This window comes from Pseudorca crassidens, chromosome 6, assembly GCF_039906515.1.
Source record: "Pseudorca crassidens isolate mPseCra1 chromosome 6, mPseCra1.hap1, whole genome shotgun sequence".
Classification (NCBI taxonomy): domain Eukaryota; kingdom Metazoa; phylum Chordata; class Mammalia; order Artiodactyla; family Delphinidae; genus Pseudorca; species Pseudorca crassidens.
This window is the reverse complement of record NC_090301.1, coordinates 90,166,922-90,191,550: the sequence shown is the minus strand read 5'-3', so window position 1 is coordinate 90,191,550 and position 24,629 is coordinate 90,166,922. Positions and strand designations below refer to the sequence as shown.

Sequence of the window (24,629 nt, the reverse complement as noted above, 5' to 3'; positions counted from 1 at the left end):
TGGCACAGGACACCCAGGGGGCTTTAGATACCAAAAGTCACGGTAGGGTGAATCACCCAGTTTCTGTGCTTTCCTCCAGCTATGCACAGCACTACAAGTATAGTTGCAAAAGGAGAGTGAGTGGATTGACCATTTCCTAGGATTTTTAGGTCTGGATCAATGGAAGGAGAGAGGTAGGAGGGAATGGAAGGTGCTGGTGAAACAGGTGTTTACAGTAGGATCCTCACTTGAGAGAGAAGAAAATAAAACCATAAGTTTCTTGAAAGATTTAGCAGTGATGAAATAGAGAAATTAACTGCATAGTTTCCTGATGAATTACATGCATTCCAATTACGCTCTGATACTAAAAATTCAAAATTAAGATTCCTAAGGTGGAGTATTTCCAGTGCTTGACAAGGTCCAAGGGGTCACTGAAGTGGAGTGGAGATATTTATTGAAATCAGGCACATCAGGGGACTGAGAGCCTGGGTATAGGCTGTAGAATACTTGTGAAATGACCTGGGATTTTGAAACACCATGGATTATTCAGAAAACCAATCACTTGTACATCTGAAAGAAATGTTCAGCAACAGTAGTGATGGTTTACAATGTAAACAAAACACTTCTGTATGCATCTATAATGGTTGCTGCACCTGAATATTTCATTAATGTGTCTGTCCTAAAAGATTAGAACGTTATAAATATAATCCAGTAAGTGGTCTTATTTGTTTTCATTGCCAGGACTTATTAACATTCACTCCTTTATATATATTTTAGTATTGTTCTGTTCATGTAAATGCATAATATAATGTATACAAATAATACACACATTGATTGATTCAGTATTCAAAGTTTTACCTCATTAAGATAGAAACTTCAGATGAATAAATACTTTTGTATATTATGTGTATATACATATATATATATAATTTGGCTTCACAGATTATTAAAAATTGCTATGCTTATCTAAATAGAGTGAGTCTATGGCATTCTGAACAAACTGCCTACACACTTGGTAATTTTTACTTATCATGTGATTAACATCTGTTGTTTGAGAAGAATATAAACATGTCCCTAATAGCTGCAATGAGGAGAATCCTGAAGGAAGTGTTAAAATAAGGAGGTTTAGTGTTGATGTGGGTACCATTTTCAAGAGACTTTCACATAGAGTGTTGCTGTCTATGGGCTGACAATTTGCTTTCACTCCACTTTTAGCACAGCTCTACACTGAAAATCTGACGAGCTCTTTCTACCTATAAATCTACAATCTCCTGAAATAATATTTGTTCAAATCGCCTTCCTCAAAAGAAATAGTGTTATTGCAAGCTTGAGCTTTTGAAAAAGTAATATTGTCTTCGAGGGGGTACACCATCTTAATAAGACATATCTTCAAGACAAGGAAAAATGTATTTTTCAATTCCTACGTGCGTTATAAACCACCACTTACAAAACCTTTGTTCTAAAGTGATGCCAATTTTACCTGAGGCAGGCATTTTACTGCATTTAAAAGGTCTCTAAGGATCTTAGGGAATCTCAGGTGAACCTGCAGGCCTGGTGGATATAATGAAAACTAACGTTTTGTTTTGTGAAGTTATCTCAAGGCTTTTCTCATGGGCATGGAAACGTAACTTCCATATTGCTAGTCTAACTTCACCACGTAGTGCTGGCAGAAATTTTAGGAAGAGAAATAGCTGGTGAATGTAATAAACTAAAAAATAGGGCTCTCTTCTCACTCACCTGCTGTTCCACTGAAAGAACTGGTGGTAGAAAATATTGTTAATCTAATTAAAAATAGATGTAGCCATCCATAAAAATGAGAGACCAGTGGTATTTTTAGAATCTTTTACATTTGCAACTTCTTTTGCTAGTTAGCTGTAGAAAAAAATTACCAAGAAGATATCCACCAAGGTCAGTTTTTTCTCTCTCCTTTCAAAATTCTTTCCTGTTCAATAAATCCAGTGTTTCACCCAAATTGATTGAGTAAAGCAGTTCACACCAGGGTGCTAAAGCCTTTTTACTGTATTGCTCTTTTCAGAGACATTTTCTGTTTATCTTGCTTTATATATGTGAATAGTTTTATCATTCCTTTGCTCCAAAATATATATATTTTTAACATGTACTATATGCCTGCTACTGTTCTAGGCCCTTGAAATATAGAAGCAGACAAGACTTTACAGTCCCTGCCGTTACGGAGCTCACATTTTTCCCCCCCCCCCGTTGGTCATTTTATTTATTTATTTATTTATTTTCAACATGTTTATTGGAGTATAATTGCTTTACAATGTTATGTTACTTTCTGCTGTATAACGAAGTGAATCAGCACTTTGTATATATGTATACATATATACACATATGTATACATATATACACGTATATATGTATACATATATGTATGTATGTATACATGTATCCCCATATCCCCTCCCTCTTGCATTGGAGCTCACATTTTAATGGTGGACAGAAAATACACAAAGAGATTTCATAATATACATGAACATGACTAAATGGTAAGTGTTATGAAGAAATTAAAAGAGGGGACGGGCTCTTTGGTGGGGCTAATGGCGGACTCCGGGAGGGCTCACGCCAAAGAGTACTTCGCTGAACTTCTGCTGCCAATGTCCTTGTCCCGACGGTGAGCCAAGCCAGCCCCCGCCACTGCAGCAGACCCTTCAACACCAGCAGAGAAGGACTGCAATTGCTTCTGCCAGGAGCTTGGCGGCATTGCCAGTCTGGAAGACCTTGGATGGAGTTCACAGCTTGAAGTCCGTGGATCACCTGAGTGATGAGAGCCCTGGCTGTCCTTTCCTAAAGATGGGTCCAGCAGGCTGAAGGGTCCTCAGCAGATAGAAGCAAGAGCAGACACCGGGAGTCCCAGGAGCTACAGAAGGAGTGAGTGACAAGGCTTTGGCCTGAAGCCTGAAGCCTGACTCTGCCCTGCAAGACCTGGCTTTCCTGTGGCTCTCAATAGGAGGCTGCTTTTTCTCTCAAATGCCAAGCACCTGTGGGTAGTGAGAATTGATTGTTAGTGTATAGAAATGCAGCCTGGAGAGAGGAGGAAGATGGCGGAAGAGTAAGACGCGGAGATCACCTTCCTCCCCACAGATACACCAGAAATACATCTACACGTGGAACAACTCCTACAGAACACCTACTGAACGCTGGCAGAAGACCTCAGACCTCCCAAAAGGCAAGAAACCCCCCACGTACCTGAGTAGGGCAAAAGAAAAAAGAAAAACAGAGACGAAAGGATAGGGATGGGACCTGCACCAGTGGGAGGGAGCTGTGAAGGAGGAAAGGTTTCCACACACTAGGAAGCCCCTTCATAGGCGGAGACTGAGGGTGGCTGAGGGGGAAAGCTTCGGAGCCGCGGAGGAGAGCATAGCAACAGGGGTGCGGAGGGCAAAGCAGGGAGATTCCCGCAGAGAGGATCAGTGCCGACCGGTACTCACCAGCCAGAGAGGCTTGTCTGCTCCCCTGCCGGGGGCGGGCGGGGCTGGGAGCTGAGGCTTGGGTTTCGGTCGGAGCGCAGGGAGAGGAATGGGGTTGGCGGCGTGAACACAGCCTGCAGGGGGTTAGTGCACCACGGCTAGACGGGAGGGAGTCCGGGAAAAGGTCTGGAGCTGCCAAAGAGGCAAGAGACTTTTTCTTCCCTCTTTGTTTCCGGGTGCGTGAGGAGAGGGGATTAAAAGTGCTTCTTAAAGGAGCTCCAGAGACGGGCGCAAGCCACGGCTAAGAGCGCGGACCCAAGAGACAGGCCTGAGACGCTGAGCCTGCTACTGCCGCCACCAAGAACCCGGTGTGCAAGCACAGGTCACTATCCACACCTCCCCTCCCGGGAGCCTGTGCAGCCCACCACTGCCAGGGTCCCATGATCCAGGGAAACCTTCCCCGGGAGAACGCACGGCGTGCCTGAGGCTGATGCAATGTCCCGCCGGCCTCTGCCGCCGCAGGCTCGCCCCGCATCCGCACCCCTCCCTCCCCCCAGCCTGAGTGAGCCAGAGCCCCCGAGTCAGCTGCTCCTTTGAACCCCATCCTGTCTGAGCGAAGAACAGACGCCCTCTGGAGACCTACATGCAGAGGCGGGGCCAAATCCGAAGCTGAGCCCCGGGAGCTGTATGAACAAAGAAGAGAAAGGGAAATCTCTCCCAGCAGCCTCAGGAGCAGCGGATTAAATCTCCATAATCAACTTGATGTACCTGCATCTGTGGAATACCTGAATAGATAAAAAATCATCCCAAATTGAGGAGGTGGACTTTGAGAGTAAGATTTATTATTTTTTCCCCTTTTCCTCTTTTTGTGAGTGTGTATGTGTATGCTTCTGTGTGAGACTTTGTCTGTATAGCTTTGCTTTCACCATTTGTCCTAGGGTTCTATCTGTCATTATTATTATTTTTTTTTACTTAAAAAACTTATTTTTTCTTAATAATTATTTTTTATTTTTATTTATTATTTATTTCTTTTGCGGTATGCAGGCCTCTGACTGTTGTGGCCTCTCCCGTTGTGGAGCCCAGGCTCCGGACGCGCAGGTTCAGTGGTCATGGCTCATGGGTGCAGCTGCTCCGCAGCATGTGGGATCTTCCCGGACTGGGGCACGAACCTGTGTCCCCTGCATCGGCAGGCAGACTCTCAACCACTGCGCCACCAGGGAAGCCCTATTTTTTATTTTGATAACTTTACTTTATTTCAGCTTACTTTATTTTGTTTTATTTTATCCTCTTTCTTTCTACTTTTTCTCCCTTTCATTCTGAGCTGTGTGGATGAAAGGCTCTTGGTGCTGAGCCAGGAGTCAGTGCTGTGCCTCTGAGGTGGGAGAGCCAACTTCAGGACACTGGTCCACAAGAGACCTCCCAGCTCCACATAATATCAAATGGCGAAAATCTCCCAGAGATCTCCATCTCAACACCAGCACCCAGCTTCACTCAACGACCTGCAAGCTACAGTGCTGGACATCCTATGCCAAACAACTAGCAAGACAGGAACACAACCCTACCCATCAGCAGAGAAGCTGCCTAAAAGCATAAAAAGTCCACAGACACCCCAAAACACACCACCAGACGTGGACCTGCCCACCAGAAAGACAAGATCCAGCCTCGTCCACCAGAATAAAGGCACTAGTCCCCTCCACCAGGAAGCCTACAGAACCCACTGAACCAACCTTAGCCACTGAGGACAGACACCAAAAACAATGGGAACTACAAACCTGCAGCCTGCAAAAAGGAGACCCCAAACACAGTAAGATAAGCAAAATGAGAAGACAGAAAAACACAGCAGATGAAGGAGCAAGATAAAAACCCACCAGACCTAACAAATGAAGAGGAAATAGGCAGTCTACCTGAAAAAGAATTCAGAATAATGATAGTAAAGATGATCCAAAGTCTTGGAAAGAGAATGGAGAAAATGCAAGAAACATTTAACAAGGACCTAGAAGAACTAAAGATGAAACAAACAATGATGAACACACAATAAATGAAATTAAAAATACTCTAGATGGTATCAATAGCAGAATAACTGAGGCAAAAGAACGGATAAGTGACCTGGAAGATAAAAGAGTGGAAATAACTACTGCGGAGCAGAATAAAGCAAAAAGAATGAAAAGAACTGAGGACAGTCTCAGAGACCTCTGGGACAACATTAAATGCACCAACATTCGAATTATAGGGGTTCCAGAAGAAGAAGATAAAAAGAAAGGGACTGGGAAAGTATTTGAAGAGATTATAGTTGAAAACTTCCCTAATATGGGAAAGGAAATAGTTAATCAAGTCCAGGAAGCACAGAGAGTCCCATAGAGGATAAATCCGAGGAGAAACACGCCAAGACACATATTAATCAAACTATCAAAAATTAAATACAAAGAAAACATATTAAAAGCAGCAAGGGAAAAACAACAAAGAACACACAAGGGAATCCCCATAAGGTTAACAGCTGATCTTTCAGCAGAAACTCTGCAAGCCAGAAGGGACTGGCAGGACATATTTAAAGTGATGAAGGAGAAAAACCTAAAACCAAGATTACCCAGCAAGGATCTAATTCAGATTTGAGGGAGAAATTAAAACCTTTACAGACAAGTAAAAGCTGAGAGAGTTCAGCACCACCAAGCCAGCTTTACAATAAATGCTAAAGGACCTTCTGTAGGCAAGAAACACAAGAGAAGGAAAAGACCTACAATAACAAACCCAAAATAATTAAGAAAATGGGATTAGGAACATACATATCGATAATTACCTTAAATGTAAATGGATTAAATGCTCCCAACAAAAGACATAGACTGGCTGAATAGATACAAAAACAAGACCCATATATATGCTGTCTACAAGAGACCCTTTTCAGACCTAGAGACACATACAGACTGAAAGTAAGGGGATGGAAAAAGATATTCCGTGCAAATGGAAACCAAAAGAAAGCTGGAGTGGCAATTCTCATATCACACAAAATAGACTTTAAAATAAAGACTATTACAAGAGACAAAGAAGGACACTACATAATGATTAAGGGATCAATCCAAGAAGAAGATATAACAATTGTAAACATTTATGCACCCAACATAGGAGCATCTTAATACATAAGGCAAATAAAAACAGCCATAAAAGGGGAAATCCACAGTAACACAGTCATAGTAGGGGACTTTAACACCCCACTTTCATCAATGGACAGATCATCCAAAATGAAAATAAATAAGGAAGCACAAGCTTTAAATGATATATTAAACAAGATGGACTTAATTGATATTTATAGGACATTCCATCCAAAAACAAGAGAATCCACATTGTTCTCAAGTGCTCATGGAACATTCTCCAGGATAAATCATATCTTGGGTCACAAATCAAGCCTTGGTAAATTTAAGAAAATTGAAATTGTATCAAGTATCTTTTCTGACCAGAACGCTATGAGACTAGATATCAGTTACAGGGAAAGATCTGTAAAAAATACAAACACATGGAGGCTAAACAATACACTTCTTAATAAAGAAGTGATCACTGAAGAAATCAAACAGGAAATCAAAAAATACCTAGAAACAAATGACAATGGAGACATGACAACCCAAAACCTATGGATGCAGCAAAAGCAGTTCTAAGAGGGAAGTTTAGAGCAATACAATCCTGCCTTAAGAAACAGGAAACATCTCGAATAAAAAACCTAACCTTGCACCTAAAGCGATTAGAGAAAGAAGAACAAAAAAACCCCAAAGTTAGCAGAAGGAAAGAAATCATAAAAGATCAGATCAGAAATAAATGAAAAAGAAATGAAGGAAATTATAGTAAAGGTCAAGAAAACTAAAAGCTGGTTCTTTGAGAAGATAAACAAAATTGATAAACCATTAGCCAGACTCATCAAGAAAAAAAGAGAGAAGACTCAAATCTATAGAATTAGCAATGAAAAAGGAGAAGTAACAACTGACACTGCAGAAGTACAATAGATCATGAGATTACTACAAGCAACTCTATGCCAATAAAATGGACAACCTGGAAGAAATGGACAAATTCTTAGAAATGCACAACCTGCCAAGACTGAATCAGGAAGAAATAGAAAATATGAACAGACCAATCACAAACACTGAAATTGAAACTGTGATGAAAAATCTTCCAACAAACAAAAGCCCAGGACCAGATGGCTTCACAGGCGAATTCTATCAAACATTTAGAGAAGAGCTAACACCTATCCTTCTCAAACTCTTCCAAAATATAGCAGAGGGAAGAATACTCCCAAACTCATTCTGCGAGGCCACCATCACCCTGGTACTAAAACCAGACAAGGATGTCACAAAGAAAGAAAACTACAGGCCAATATCACTGATGAACATAGATGTAAAAATCCTCAAGAAAATACTAGCAAACAGAATCCCACAGCACATTAAAAGGATCATACACAATGGTCAAGTGGGGTTTATTCCAGGAATGCAAGGTTTCTTCAATATACGCAAATCAATCAATGTGATACACCATATTAACAAATTGAAGGAGAACAGCCATATGATCATCTCAATAGATGCAGAGAAAGCTTTCGACAAAATTCAACACCAATTTATGATAAAAACCCTGCAGAAACTAGGCTTAGAGGGAACTTTCCTCAACATAATAAAGGCCATATATGACAAACCCACAGCCACCATCGTCCTCAATGGTGAAAAACTGAAAGCATTTCCACTAAGATCAGGAACAAGACAAGGTTGCCCACTCTCACCAGTCTTACTCAACATAGTTTTGGAAGTTTTAGCCACAGCAATCAGAGAAGAAAGGGAAATAAAAGGCATCCAAATCCGAAGAGAAGAAGTAAAGCTGTCACTGTTTGCAGATGACATGATACTATACATAGAGAATCCTAAGGATGCTACCAGAAAACTACTAGAGCTAATCAATGAATTTGGTAAAGTAGCAGGATACAAAATTAATGCACAGAAATCTCTGGCATTCCTATACACTAATGTTGAAAAATCTGAAAGTGAAATCAGGAGAGCACTCCCATTTACCATTGCAACAAAAAGAATAAAATACCTAGGAATAAACCTACCTAAGGAGACAAAAGACCTGTATGCAGAAAATTATAAGACACTGATGAAAGAAATTAAAGATGATACAAATAGCTGGAGAGATATACCATGTTCTTGGATTGGAAGAATCAACATTGTGAAAATGACTCTACTACCCAAAGCAATCTACAGATTCAATGCAATCCCTATCAAACTACCACTGGCATTTTTCACAGAACTAGAACAAAAAATTTCACAATTTGTCTGCAAACACAAAAGACCCCGAACAGCCAAAGCAATCTTGAGAACGAAAAACGGAAGTGGAGGAATCAGGCTCCCTGACTTCAGACTGTACTACAGAACTACAGTAATCAAGACAATATGGTACTGGCACAAAAACAGAATATAGATCAATGGAACAAGATAGAAAGCCCAGAGATAAACCATGCACATATGGTCACCTTATCTTTGATAAATGAGGCAGGAATATACAATGGAGAAAGGACAGCCTGTTCAATAAGTGGTGCTGGAAAAACTGGACAGATACATGTAAAAGTATGAGATTAGAACACTCCCTAACACCATACACAAAAATACGCTCAATATGGATTAAAGACTTAAATATAAGGCCAGAAACTATCAAACTGTTAGAGGAAAACATAGGTGGAGCACTCTATGACATAAATCACAGCAAGATCCTTTTTGACCCAACTCCTAGAGAAATGGAAATAAAAACAAAAATAAACAAATGGGACCTAATGAAACTTCAAAGCTTTTGCGTAGCAAAGGAAAGCATAAACAAGACCAAAAGACAGCCCTAAGAGTCAGAGAAAATATTTGCAAATGAAGAAACTGACAGAGGATTAATCTCCAAAATTTACAAGCAGCTCTTGCAGCTCAATAACAAAAAAACAAACAAACAACCCAATAGAAAAATGGGCAGAAGTCCTAAATAGACATTTCTCCAAAGAAGATATACAGATTGCCAACAAACACATGAAAGAATGCTGAACATCATTAATAATTAGAGAAATGCAAATCAAAACTACAATGAGGTATCTCACATTGGTCAGAACGGCCATCATCAAAAAATCTAGAAACAATAAATGCTGGAGAGGGTGTGGAGAAAAGGGAACACTCTTGCACTGCTGGTGGGAATGTGAATTGGTACAGCCACTATGGAGAACAGTATGGAGGTTCCTTAAAAAACTAAAAATAGAACTACCATATGACTCAGCAATCCCACTACTGGGCATATACCCTGAGAAAACCATAATTCAAAAAGAGTCATGTACCAAAATGTGCATTGCAGCTCTATTTACAATAGCAAGGAGATGGAAACAACTTAAGTGTCCATCATCGGATGAATGGATAAAGAAGATGTGGCACATATGTGCAATGGAATATTACTCAGCCATAAAAAGAAATGCAATTGAGTTGTTTGTAGTGAGGTGGATGGACCTAGAGTTTGTCATACAGAGTGAAGTAAGTCAGAAAAGAAAAACAAATCCCGTATGCTAACACATATATATGGAATCCAAGAAAAAAAAAATGTCATGAAGAACCTAGGGGTAAGACGGGAGTAAAGACACAGACCTAGTAGAGAATGGACTTGAGGATATGGGGAGGGGGTTGGGTAAGCTGTGATAAAGTGAAAGAGTGGCATGGACGTACATACACTACCAAATGTAAGGTAGATAGCTAGTGGGAAGCAGCCACATAGCACAGGGAGATCAGCTCGGTGCTTTGTGACCGCCTGGAGGGGTGGGATAGGGAGGGTTGGAGGGAGGGAGATGCAAGAGGGAGGAGATATGGGAACATATGTATATGTATAACTGATTCACTTTGTTATAAAGCAGAAACTAACACAGCATTGTAAAGCAATTATACTCCATTAAAGATGTAAAAAATAATAATAAAATAGGGGGAAGACCTGGAGAGTGGTTGATGGGCTCTATAAATCTTACCCCAAAACAAAAAACATAACCCAATTTTATTATTTTTTTTAAAATACCTTAAATATCAACTTAAAGAATGTTAATAAAATCATTTTCATCCATTTAACATCAATTAAATTTGACACTAAAGGAATAATAACAAAAACACTTGCCATTGGGGAGAATGTGAGAATAGTGTGCTAATATAGAAGTTCTAATGTTAAATTTGGTTCCTATTGGGGGCTAAATTTTTAATGGAGAAACTAATAAAACATCCTTAATGAGAAAAAGAGGAGTTGTGAGGACAAAATGCTATTAACCTCGGGACCTCTGTGGTCTGATGTAGCTGTCACTGGTTTGCATGGACCCTGAGTACTTCAGATGTGGCTAGTTCATGTTGAAATGTGCTATAAGAGTAAAATACACACTGGATTGCAAATATTTCCTATGAAAAAATTATAAAATATCTCAGTTTTTTATGTTGATTGCATGTTGAAATTACATTTTGGATCTATCAGATTAAATTAAATATATTATTAAAATTAATTTCAGCTTTTCACCATTGCGTATGATGTTGGCTGTGGGTTTGTCGTATATGGCCTTTATTATGTTGAGGTATGTTCCCTCTATATCCACTTTCTGGAGAGTTTTCATCATAAATGGGTGTTGAATTTTGTTAAAAGCTTTCTCTGCATCTATTGAGATGATCTTATGGTTTTTATTCTTCAGTTTGTTAATGTGGTTTATAACATTGATTGATTTGTGTATATTGAAGAATCCTTGCATCCCTGGAATAAATCCCACTTGATCATGGTGTATGATCCATTTAATGTATTGTTAGATTTGATTTGCTAACATTTTGTTGAGGGTTTTTACATCTGTGTTCATCAATGGTACTGGCCTGTACTTTTCTTTTTTGTGGCTTCTTTGGTCTTGGTTTCAGGGTGATGCTGGCACCAAAGAATGAGTTTGGAAGTGTTCCTTTCTCTGCAATTTTTTGGAATAGTTTGAGAAGGCTAGGTGTTAACTTGTCTCTAAATGTTTGGTAGAATTCACCTGTGAAGCCATCTGGTCCTGGACTTCTGTTTGTTGGGAGTTTTAAAATTACTGATTCAATTTCAGTACTGGTAATTGATCTGTTCATATTTTCTATTTCTTCCCGGTTCTGTCTTGGGAGATTGTACCTTTGTAAGAATTTGTCCATTTCTTCTAGGTTGTCCACTTTATTGTCATATGGTTGTTCATAGTAATCTCTTACGATCCTTATGTATTTCTGTGGTGTCGATTGTAACTTCTTTTTCATTTCTGATTTTATTGATTTGGGCCCTCTTCCTTTTTTTCTTGATGAGTCTGACTAAAGGTTTATCAATTTTGTTTATCTTTTCAAAGAATCAGCTTTTAGTTTTATTGATCTTTTCTATTGTCATCTGTTTCTGTCTACCTTTAAAAAATCCAGCTTCTAGAAAATTGTACATTACATATGTGGCTTCCATTAATATTCCTAATGGCAGCACTGTGCAAAGCTCTTGGAGCCTTAAATTGGGAGTTAGCAAACTTTTTCTGTGAAGAGCCAGATGGTAAATGTTTTAGACTTTGTGGATCAAGAGAAAAGAATCACAGATATTATGCATGCAGTCATTTAACCATTTAAAGTACAAGTATATAAAGATGTAAAAATCATCTTTAGCTTGCAGGTCATACAAAACTAGATGGTGGGCCAGATTTGGCCCATAGCTGACTCCTGCCTTAGATTATAGGGGAAAGATGAAGGACTTCAGAACTTTGGGGTCAAATATTGACTCTGCCCCTTAGCCAAAAGGACCTTGGGCCAGACAGCTTCTAAGTTTCTTTTTCTGAGTGTCTGTTTCACTCGTCTCAAAGGCCAAGGCAGAAAACAGAACTATTCACTAGTGGCCACTGTTTCAGTTGCTTGTGGCTCAAATGCAATGAAAGATGGTGACTGAGTCTAAATAGATGCCCCTTTGAGAATTTTCAAAAACTCAATTTTATCACTATTACATATGATACACTGTAATTGCCATGCAAAGTTTTTCTATACAATTTCAAAGTTTCTATTGCAACTTAGTCAAAATATTAAAAACTCTGAAGGGGAAATCAACTCATTATAAGCTTCCTTATTAACTAATTGAAATGTTCATCTGTCAGCATTTATTTAACACCTAGGTCTGGGTACTTCTTTATCACTCAAAGTGACTCAGTTATACTGAAGGTCAGTTGTTCAATCTAGAACTTCCCCGCTCTTCTCCAAAAAACAATTATTATTAAAGGCTTGCCCTTATTATTAGTTTGGTTTTATGCTTATGTATATGATATTATCTTACAGAGAAGGTAAAGGCAGATTACTTGGATTCACATTCTCAGGTTTCCACACATGTTGTGGGATCCTAACAAGTTATTTAGTCTCAGTTTCATCTTGTCTCAGTTTCATCTGTGAAATGGATACATTAATAGTATTTGCTTCATAGAACAATTATGAGGTTTAAATCAGTTAATGTTTATAAAGTGTCTGTCATGGAGAAAGCCCATGTAATCAGTTGTTAATTATAATTGGGAAGGAGAACAGACCTTAATGGTCTAAGACTTAATCGGCATGGTTGTATCCCCTTCTTTTTAGAAAGCTTTATAAGGAATCCTATAATTTAAATAGAAAGTTTTCATTGTAAATATCCCATTGAAGATAGTTAAAATTTTAAACAAAAAGATATCTTAGAAAATTTAAAATCCAACTTTCCTCATTAGAGAAAACTGAAGCTTAGAGAAGTATTAGTGATGTATTGAAGAATGTAAAACTAGTTAGTCACAGAACTTGGACTAAAACCTAAATATTCTGATCTTTGGCCTATTGTTTCTTTTGGTGCACAGTACTGACACAATTACATTTCTACAACCAAATGTGTCTATTGTTCCAAATGTTTTTTCTGACATATTTCAGGATCCAAAAGTTTAAAGAAAAAGAGGGAAAGAAGGACATACTGTGACTATCAGCCCAGGAATGCACATTCTTCCAGTTTATAGTTACCAGACGTAGTACAGGACACTAGTTGTGTTTGAGTTTCAGATAAACAGCACATTTGTTAAAACTCAGTATGCCCCCAATATTACATGGGATATACTTATTTGAAAAAAAAGTTCCTTGTTTACCTGAAATTAAAATGTTACCGAGGATCCTGTATTTTAATTTGCTAAATCTGGCAGTCCTACCCAGTCACAGATGATTTAATCAGTGAATGAATGTAATTGGATTAGCAATTCTCATGTGGATGAGTAGGACAGAACACATAATCGAAGTTTGTGACTTCTTGTGAAGAAGGGATAAAAGTCTCATACTTGTAGAGGGCAGATATTATGATCATTACAACCTCATCTTTGACTTAGATATATTTGTGATGTTAATACAGTCACAGCTTGTTTTATTGCATTTCACTTTATTGCACTTCACAGATACTGTGTTTTTTACAAACTGAAGGTCTGTGGCAACCCTGTGTTGAGCAAGTCTATTGGGTCCATTATTCCAACAGCGTTTGCTCAGTTTGTGTCTCTGTGTCACATCTTGGTAGTTCTGGCAATATTTCAAACTTTTTCATTATGATTATATTTGTTATGGTCATCTGTGATCAGTGAGCTTTGATGTTACTGTTGCAAAAAGATTATAACTTCGATGAAGGCTCAGATGATGGTTAGCATTTTTTAGCAATATTTTAAAATTAAGATATGTACATTTTATTTAGACATAATACTATTGACAATTAATAGATTTACAGTGTAGTGTAAATATAACATATGTACACTGGGAAACCATGAAATTTGTGTGACTCACTTTATTGTGATATTTACTTTCTGATGGTAGTCTAGAACCATACCTCTGAGGTATGCCGGTAGTAACAATGGGTAATATTGAATGCTCTCCGTGTGCCAGACCCTTTATAGTTTCTTTATGGGTATTTTCTCATTTAGTGCTCACACAGCCTAGCTTGTTAAGTACTATCATTATCCTCATCATATATGAGATGTATAACTCAGTCTGGGCTTGTATCCACAGAGGTTTATTTTTGTCTCACACAGTGTCTATCACGTGTCTAAGATACCGTGAGCAGCAGTCTTGCTCCATGGAACCTGGTAAAGGGAGCAGCTTCCATCCAGGACATCCCGAGTCTCGTGGTACAGGTAAGAGAGATCATGGTGGAACTGTGTTATGGCTCTTAATGCTACTGCTTTAAAATGGCACATGCCACCTTATCTCACATGTCATTGGCCGAAGCAAGACACACATCCAAGCCTGAAGACAATGAGGTAAGAGAGTATAATTCTCCCCCAGGATGGAGCAGCAAATATTTTGAGCAATAATACCATGTACCTGATGAGGAAGCCGAGGCATAGAGAAGGGATTTGGCCATGGTCACAAAGTAAGATTTTTGCCTTGGTCTTTCTGAGTCCACAGCCTGTGTTTTTAACCCTCTACTGTACTGTCTTGTTATATGAGGACGACAGCCAGGGCACTCACCTACATCTGTTAGGATGAATACTGAGCATTTGGTCTTGAGAAGAGAAGACAGTGGGATTTGGGTCGTGCTCCCGGCTGCCTCCCCTGAGATGCTAGCCTCAGAGCTATCAGCAAGTCACACTGGGGACCTTGCTTTCTGCACTATGTACAATACTGTAATTGAAATGGAATGTCTTTTTAGGTGTATAGTATAGGGTTTTTAAAAATGTGTAAATGGTGTCCTGCATTTTAAATAAGATCCATTAGCAAAGCCCAGACACTATTAGCCAGTGAAATGACTTTTGGGTCCCAGATGTTTGTACACTTCTTTCCCTGTGATTCTCATGATTGCCACTGAGAGGTTACACCTCCTTTGCCAAGCTGAATAATACATCACACTTAAACTGACACCTCACCAGAGACAGAGTGCTTCTTCAAGGCCTCGGAGAGCCCGAGCTGTTGAAGATGAATAGATATTAAAATGAAATATTAGGCCACATAGTAGAACATGGCTTGTTGCATAAGAATGTTAAAATGATGTTATTGGCAAGTTGGAGAACACAATAAGGATAAAATGATTATAACAGCTAGTAAAAACTGATGTCTTATGAAAAATTCATTTATTACCTTAAAGGGCTTGCTCATAATTGTAACCATTTGCCCATTGTGGTAACGTAATGGAAAGATAAATCTTTGTTTCTGTCATGCTCAGGTAGGTAATGTTTTTTCTTTTTAAACATGGTTTCAAATCTCAGATCTGTTTGCATTTCTCTAATTGATGATAGAAATAAATTTTACTCAAATCAGCATCAAGCAAAACAAAAATTTGCATATGATATTTCTGAGAGGAGATTCTGAGAACTCTTGCTTGATCATGTAATTTTACGAGTACGTTTTACGGCACATAATTTTACCATAGCCGCTTTCCATTCAAGCATTTAAGTGGTCCAGGGCAAGGTTTTATTGAAGCAGCATTTGAAAAAATCCCTATAGGTCCGGACTTTGAAACTTCTTCTCCTGGAAATGCATATAAACCTTAAAGATTAGGCTGACATTGAGCTCCACAGCCTATTATATATTCTTCTCCCTGTAAGGAAGGACATTTTTATTTGTGAGTCAATATGTTATGGGCTAACTTGGCTCCTCTTTTTAAAAATAAGCCTAACATAGCTAACAATGCCAAGAAGTTTAAAGTTATGTGTTTTCATACATACACTTCTCTTTTGCTAAAAGAATATATTCATTAAAAAAATAATTCTTTCCAGCGTGTTTTAGACTTACTGGGCTTAAAGTGCTACACCAGAGCCAATGAGAACTCAACTAACGTTGGCTAGGAATATGAAGATGAGGCTGGAACAGAGTAATTGTTCTCAAACCTTAGCTCATGTTGGAATCACCTATAGAGATTTACAGACTCCTGCTGCCAGGGTTGCATCCCAGGGTTTCTGATTTCACTGGTTTGAAGGGCAGCCTGGGCAGCAGGATTTTAAGTCTTCCAGGCTATTCTAACGCACAGCTAAGGTTGTGAGTTGCTGGAATCAGAATCGAGGGAGAAGAGCACGTTGATCGAGAGTGGGACAGACAGGGATCTTGTGGAGGCATTCAAGGCCTCCTTCTTTTCTGGTAGAATTGCCAGTGACCTCTTCTTCCTCCTTCTCCCCCTTCTGCTGGTGTCTTCCTCCACCTTTTCACTTTCTCTGTCCTGTGTGGAGTCCTTACTATGTGCCAGACAAAGTGCCCTATTTGGATTCACTCACTGAATCCTTAACGCAAACATATGCTTTAGGTAATACTATTTACCTCTCTTTTGCAGAAGAGGGAATGGATGACCAGGCAGGTTTAGTAACAGGCACAGGGTTGCATCCATGATGGCTTTGTGTTTGGGTTACTGTTTTAAAGGGATGAGCCCAGAAATGTATTCTGTTCTTCTAATTACCCTTGTCTCAGTTGCAGAAGTGACCAACTCACAATTTGTATTTGAATTTGTGTTTGTGAAATGGAAATACTTTTGAAAGTTCAAAGAGACACTCCTTTTCCTGAGTATTCCTTCTCTAGTTCCTTCTGTATAAAGCCCACTCAATAGGCAGCTATTAGGCAAGGTTATGTAAGCTATTCTGTTTATATACAGATATCCCTAAGTGGGGAGATGAGTTTGGTAACAGATATAGCCATTACATTTTTCTGATACAGTAACCCAAGCTTTCCAAATTCTCACACTGATCCTCCACCATTGGGAACTTAGGTCAAGTCTAGTAAAGAGCAATAAGGGGAGCAATAATGATGTTTGAATGATGACACTATCCTTAGACTTCACGTGGACACAAGGAAATGAAGGTGGCTGGAAGGAAAGGAAAGTGCCAGTTCTCTAAAGAGAACTGTCTGCAGTCAGACAAGAGGAACTTTGCGAAGGACCCATCTCCTTCTCTGTAAGACTAAACTTGCTTCTGCAGTCATTTGCTTTGCTTTGTCTCAAGCTCTTAGGCATGTGTTTTGCACCACAACTTTGTACCCATTTATATTATTTTTCAAAAACATTCTTGCTTTATTGCACTTCTGTATACTTTATACAACAAGCTGTTTTAGAGCCTGCACATGATTATAAGCAACTAATAAGTAGTTGGGGAGGCAAAAACTCCATGGAAGGAAGCACAAGTCTGCAGATATTTTATGATATAATAAAGTGGAACACTGGTGTTGATGGACTATCAAGCTATTTACCTATCTATCTATCTATCATCTATCTATCCATCTCTCCTCTCTCATCTTTCAGGAGATATTGTGGAACCAAAACTCATCTCTTCTAAAATTTGTTTTGTATCTCCTTAGGAAATTTTGATGCTTCAGTGTTACAAGTTTATATAAGAATAGCACCAAAAATAGTTCATTTTAGTTTCGTGTCTCCCAGTTGATGCTGTTAACCAGTCAGTGATGACTTTTATTCAGTGTGACCATGTTTGCTGCCAAAGAGGAAGCCACAAAACAATTCCCTGCTCCTGACTGAGATTCTAGAAGTAGTGTCTTTAACCAAAGAATGAATGTAATTAAAGATATAGTATGAGGTCATAAGACATATTTTATAACAAGTAACCACCAACTTGCTCACTGCCCTTAAACGTTACCTCAGAAATCAATTTAGTCCCATGGGGTTTCTATGGGTCTGAACATTTTGAAAATGCCTCTACTGAATATATTTTTCACAATTACTGCATCAAAATTTTTTCCACTTTTAGAATAACTGTGTACTTGAAAATGTTGGAATTTTTTTGTTGGCCTGAATATGTTCAGTGATAAAAGCAAGATGTTTTGCTAAATTTAAACAGCATAGTCCTATATGGAAGCATTATCTCTCTGAATAGTGATTCTCTTTCTAAATAATCAAGAACTAGTTTGCACTTATAGAAGAAGACCTGATTAGTTTAGGTTAAAAAACTTTCTCTGTAAAAGAATTAACTATGTGTATTGGAATTCATGAGTTATTCTGTGTTCTTAAACACTGTCGTCTGTTGTAGTAGCAGACAGCTGAGGCCTTGAGTCCCTCTCTCTCATTTAAACTCTCAGTCTTCAATTCAGTGTGGGATAAGCATTTGCTGCATTCAGGGGCATTCTCAGGAACACTCCCCAAGAGATTTTGAGTGTTCTGAGGAACACTCCCCAACACTCCATCTTTTCACTGACAGGGTCATAATAGATCTAGGAGAGATAAAAAGAAATTCCTCCAAGTTTTCATTTTCTAAATGACAAGTCAGAGCAGGTGCTTCCTTCGGTACTGTCTTTGATAAAAAAAAAATAAGTGTTGCTTAAATCTTTGTCTCTTGTATTCCAGACCCTTGAGGGTGACCTGTGTACATTTAGGTCCAACTGACACACTGTCATTTATCTTTCTTGCTCCATCCTCTAAAGTCCTTAATTTCACGTACCTCCTGTTTAGGAGAGGAGCAGATATATAGCAAAGAGCATTTTACACACGATCAGGGATGCCAGATTATTTTAATAAGTGAAAGTGAATTTGATTGTAGGAAACTGCCAAAATCTTTTAGATTCACTCTTATAAAATAGGAGATCAAGTTGGGAAGTAGGTGACTGAATATCTAGATGTGGTTAAAACATGATGGGGCTGGTTTAGGAGGCAAAGCCAAGAAGAGATTTAGGATGGTATTCTGAACAATGAAAATTACATCGGAATAAGAATATAGCTTTATAAGGTAACTCTTTGAAAGGCTGCGGTCTTGTGTATAACTAAGCCGTGCCATTTTTCATGAAGAGATACATTAGTTCACAGTCAATCTTTTCATAACTCACCACATGATTGATTGATTGATCCAGTAACTATGACGACTCCTCTCATTCTATGTAGTCATGTCTCTGACAATACAGTGATTTAGTTTGATCAGAAAAGTTTTGTGTAGTATTTATTTATAAACTTAACTAAGCTGAATAGATAGTGATGGTAGTCATGACAATGGGAGAGTGTGCTGTTTCCAATACTCTATTTGGATGTTTCATATTATTAATAACCCTACGTAGAATAAGTCAAGTGGAAGCTTGGGGAGCAACATGGGGCCCGCTAAGGGTACCCATGACCCTCATTGACATCTCAGATTTCTTTGTCCTAATAGCCAACAGTTTAGTACCAAGCCTCTGGGATGACAGTAACTCATTTTTATATTGTTGGAGGTTCAATTTAGAAGTAGCACATCTGAGGAGTGATGTCAGCCAATTGTCTGAATAAGACATTTCTCGCTTGTATCCCTCCATCAACAACAATAACTTGACATTCATCCACAGACAGAAGTGCTTTTGTGGCAACTGTGGGATTGAGGTAGGAAACTGTGAAACTTCAGGGCAGTCCAAGGAGGCTGCAACGAGAAGAGTCATTTTGAGAAGAGAGATCCGCATCCAGGCAGCTGATTTGCTTACCATTGTCCCAGCTACAAACCTAGAAACAGCTCTGTACCCCTGGGTGACCCAGCTACAGCCTCATTTGGCTTTGGTTCCGTCATCAGCACCATACACCTCACACCTATGGTGAGTAATAGGCATGCACACATAATTTTCTAGGAGCTGTGAGGTGGAGAAAATGGGGGTGATGTTGGTCAAAAAGTACAAACTTCCAGTTGAAAGAGGAATATATTCTGAGGATCTAATGTACACCATGGTGTCTGTAGTTAACAACACTGTGTTATATACTTGAAAGTTGTTAACAGAGTATGTCTTAAATGTTCTCATTACAAAAAAAGAGGTAATTATGTAAGGTGATGGAGGGGTTAACTAACCCTGTTGCAGTAATCCTTTTGCAAAATATACGTATATCAAATCATTATTATACAACTTAGCTTACACAAAAATAATAAAGTGAGTTTTGTAGAGAGTAAAAAAAAATTACATTCATATTTTAGATTTATAATTTCCTTTCTAAATGGCTATTAATAGTACCATATGGGCTAAACCTTAGTAGTTACTTCGATAGCTTTCTTGCGAAAAAGCACTTTTAAAAAAATTTAAGCTAGGCATTGAAATTCAATAGGGTTTCCATAGGTCAAAATGAAAATTGTGGTATTGGGCAAGGCAGAGTCTAAAGTTTAGCTGAAATGGTGAAAGTCAAGGAATAGAAGAAAAATGTAAAAATCCTTTTAGGTGAGAATTAGGCCACCTGATATATCACTAAATAAAAAAAATATTAAAGGTTTATCCTACTTTCCTAGCAATGAAATACTTTGAGGATTTAAGTAAATGAGTCAAATTCAATATAATTGCAACATAAATGTTTAGAGTATATTAACATTCTATAGATGTTATAGTTCCTGGAAATACAATAGTAAACACTATTGAATTTTAATCACAGAACTTACCGCGTGGAAGAATACTAGGCTCATGTTAGTTTTAACAGGGTAGCCAACCAGTTTTCATCTATTATTTGTTAATTTGAAGATGTTCCCAGTCAGTTAGCATTTAAAAAAAAAATATGTATGGTTGGTATATCTATTTAGCTAATTTTTGTATTTTATTTTGGAGAGAAAATGCTCTATATCATGTTTTAAATGTATCATTTTCAGGTTGGTGACAAGAGGGATTTCTGTATAGGTTGTCCAATTAGAGGAAGCTGTAAACGTTCTAGGGTTTACAGACACTATAAAGTCTTTAAATCATACAGATTCTTTTGCCCCTGGCACTTGGCTTTGGCAATTGTAAAATTGATTTTGGGTGGGACTCCTGAATCTGATCCAGCATCCCAGCGAATTGGAAAACCGTACTTGTGATATAGCATGTCTTTAAAATGGTTAAGATTGCCAATGGTCTCTAAAGCGAATTAAAAGCTAACAAGCCCAGTTCAGGCATGTTTGACAGCAGCACTTAAAATGCAAAGGGAAAAGGGACAAAGTTATATTACTCTGACGATGGCGGTGTATTACATATACCTATTTCCATTTTGAAGGAAACCTGAGGCATATACGTCTCAGCTAATAGGCTTTCATTAAAGCAAAGCCTCCTTCTTCTAGTACCTTGATTAACTGTCCTGCACATGCCTTTGTGTAGGGCTTATATATGCAGTCTTTCAATTTGAAAGTGTTTTTATGATCCTGTAGGGCACTTAGGTCATAATAATCACTCTTTGTCCTCCCCAGTAAAAACAATAATTTCCTGGCATCTCTTGTCCTCCGGTTATCTCTGCAGGACACCCTGGTGTCTAACGAAGTAGGGTATTATTAAACTGAGGAGAGGAGGCTCTTGTACCCGTGACTCAGTCTCACTGCTCTAGATGAATAAATCTAATCACGCAGACATGGCAGCAGGAGTCTGAGCTTTGTTACTTGTGTCAGAGACACCAGGGTCAGTTTCCCTTCATTTGCTTACTCAGCATCTAGATGAGACATGATAGGCAGCTGGCAGATCAGAATTATCTTCCCCTTAAGCAGATATCATGGGGTTTTCATTGGGAAGGATGCTTCCATTACTTTAACAAAGAAATTGTGACAAGGTCATAGGAACTTTTTGTGGCTATTTTGTGGGAAAATAATACTAATAATATAGTTGAGGGTCAGGTTTAGTTGGCCACCAAATTTCCTGCCTTGGCCTGAATAAGGGAGCTAGCTCTGTTTGCTTGCATTTGTCACATAATCAAAATTATTTGTTCTTTAGGTCTTTCTTTAGTATCACAGGAAACATGCTATACATTTCTTTGTCCTCTAGAGCTTATATATTTTGTTAGCAAGAATTAATATTATATTCATTCGATATTTCATCGCATGTACTAGGCATGTCCTAGACACTTGGAAAATATTCATTGACCAGCTGGTTATGTGACAGACCCAAGACACTGTTGGTTTTATTAAATGGTCAGGAGTGTTGCATTTTTACCACTTATCCAGTGTGTGAAATATTTTGGGATGTTTCTGGCAGTTCATTTGATTTTTACATATTCTTCAATATACTTCCACCCTCCAAAGAGCTGCAAAATTTGAATATTTTCAGTAGTTTTATTCAGAGATCAAATGTCATTTAAGGCAAGTCTGAATGATGAAGTTTTCATTACTCGTCTGGATACATTATATTATTGTGAAGGTACAACTTCTTTGGGGGAGTCTATCAGTTCGAGGAGATAGCATTTTAGTTCAATAGAGTTTTCCATTGTTTTACTCAAAGCCTAGGAGAGAAATGCCTATCACCAGCCATGTGGATAGAAATATTGATTTGCCAAGAAAAGCTTAAGAACAACAAAAAATGCCCAATTTCATCTGTTGTAGAATGCATGTGCTTCTTTGCAACTAAGCAGCTTGACGGTGTAACTGGTATGTGAAGAAATACAGAGGTTTTCTGCTTAGTACACCTTCTTGATTTCTTGTCCTTTATATTTCATGAGGAAGTACCAATCATAATATCCTTTCTAATTTGTAGTTTGTATTAACAGGTAGGAACATGGTGTCTCTGCGTTTTACAGCTGAGGAAACTGACACTTCAATTTTTAATTTGTTTGGCTAAGGTCATTTAGCTGGTGAAGCTGAGAAGTGGACCACTTTTCTACTAGACTCTAATTTTTATAATGTTGTCGAAGTTTACCCAGAAACATTATTTCTTGGGTAATTAGTTCTTGGGTGTTGGATTTTTTAACGTTTTTGGAATTTCTTTGAGACATGAATGAAGTAGTCATCTGACCCTTGCTGGAAGAGAAAGACATGTAACTCTCCTACTCCGTGCAGGCATCATGGCCACACAGTCGGGTTTTCTATGGGTCACTCTGCAGTGCGGGTTAGTGCTGAAGAGGGCTAGGGCCTCTTATTGAGAGGTGGTGATGGAATTATTTTAATAACCTTTTACTCAACTATGGACAGCTTGTTTCAGAGGCAGCCTCCATGGAAAGAACTCCAAGAGGTGGTTGCTTTTACTCACCTGCTTTGTGTTTTGTACAAACAGTTTGGCAACTGGAAAATACACACAAGATGAAAACTCAGTAACTCCAGAGAGAGAAGGAGAATCTTAAGGAGAAATATGTTTCCCTTCCTCCCTCCCAGGTGCTGTTGATCTCTCTTAAATCAAGACGTTGAGACTTGAGTTTGATCTCAAAACTAAGGGTGAGAGCATTGTCTCTGACAAGGCTGACTTCTGCGCCTGGGCTGGTTATCAATCTGAATTGCGTTACCAGGCCTTTAACCTCTCTATCTTTGCTGCAGCAAAACATGGAATGCAGCAAAGATGTAACAGTGAGGAAAAGTGTGAAAGACTCCTCATTTTCTGCCACTGGAATATTGTGGAATCTTGGGTTGTAAAGGAAAATTGTAAAGTTTTCTAAGCAATTCTCTACTGTTTAATTTCTAATACAGACCCTCCTAATTAGCTGAGAATATATGCTGTTTTCATTTCAATCCTACATGGCTTATAGGAGGCCAAAGAGCCTGAGCTCTTCTTCAGAACTAGTTAATCCTTGATTTTTCTGGGATGTACAACTTTAGGGAATTATGTGGTTGTAAATGCCATTTACTAAAAACCTACTGAACTAAATATTTTATTTTATTTTTATTTTTATTTATTTATTTTTATTGAAGTATACTTGACTGACAATACTATGTTAGTTCCAGGTACGCAAGGCAGTGGTTCAATATTTCTATACATTACAGAATGTTCACCACAAAAAATCTAGTTATCATCTGTCACCATTCAAATCTCTTACAATATCAATGACTGTATTCCCTATGATGTACATTTCATCCCCATGACTCATTTATTTCGTAACTGGAAGTTCATACCTTTTAATCTTCTTCATCTATTTCACTCATCCCCTCACCACCCCCTTCCCTCTGACAACCCCCTGTCTGTTCTCTGTATCTAGGAGTCTGTTTCTGTTTTGTTATGTTTATTCATTTGTTTTGTTTTTTAGGTTCCACATATAAGTGAATCATGGTATTTTTCTTTCTCTGTTTGACTGTTTCACTTAGGATGATACCCTCTAGGTCCATCCATGTTGTCACAAATGGCAATACTTCATTCTTTTTTATGGCTGAGTAATATACCATATATATATATATATACAATTTTTCTTTATCTGTTCATTTACTGACGGTCGTTTTGGTTGCTCCCATATCTTGGCTATTGTAAGTAATGGTGCAGTGAACATAAGGATGCGTATATCTTTTCAAATTAGTATTTTTGTTTTCTTTGGAAAAATACTCAGAAGTGGAATTGCTGAATTGTATGGTACTTCTAGTTTAATTTTTTGAGGAACCTTCATACTGTTTTCCATAGTGGCTCTCCTTCA

General features: G+C 38.3%; 1 long non-coding RNA gene across 1 annotated transcript in view; it reads left to right on the top strand.

The window, feature by feature from the left end:
• LOC137225888 (uncharacterized) overlaps positions 1-24,629 on the top strand; it is a 174,564-nt gene that overhangs the window by 9,405 nt on the left and 140,530 nt on the right. Inside the window, exon 3 of the long non-coding RNA XR_010944073.1 lies at positions 14,464-14,565. This is a non-coding gene — a long non-coding RNA (uncharacterized lncRNA). The remainder of the gene's footprint in view (positions 1-14,463; positions 14,566-24,629) is intronic.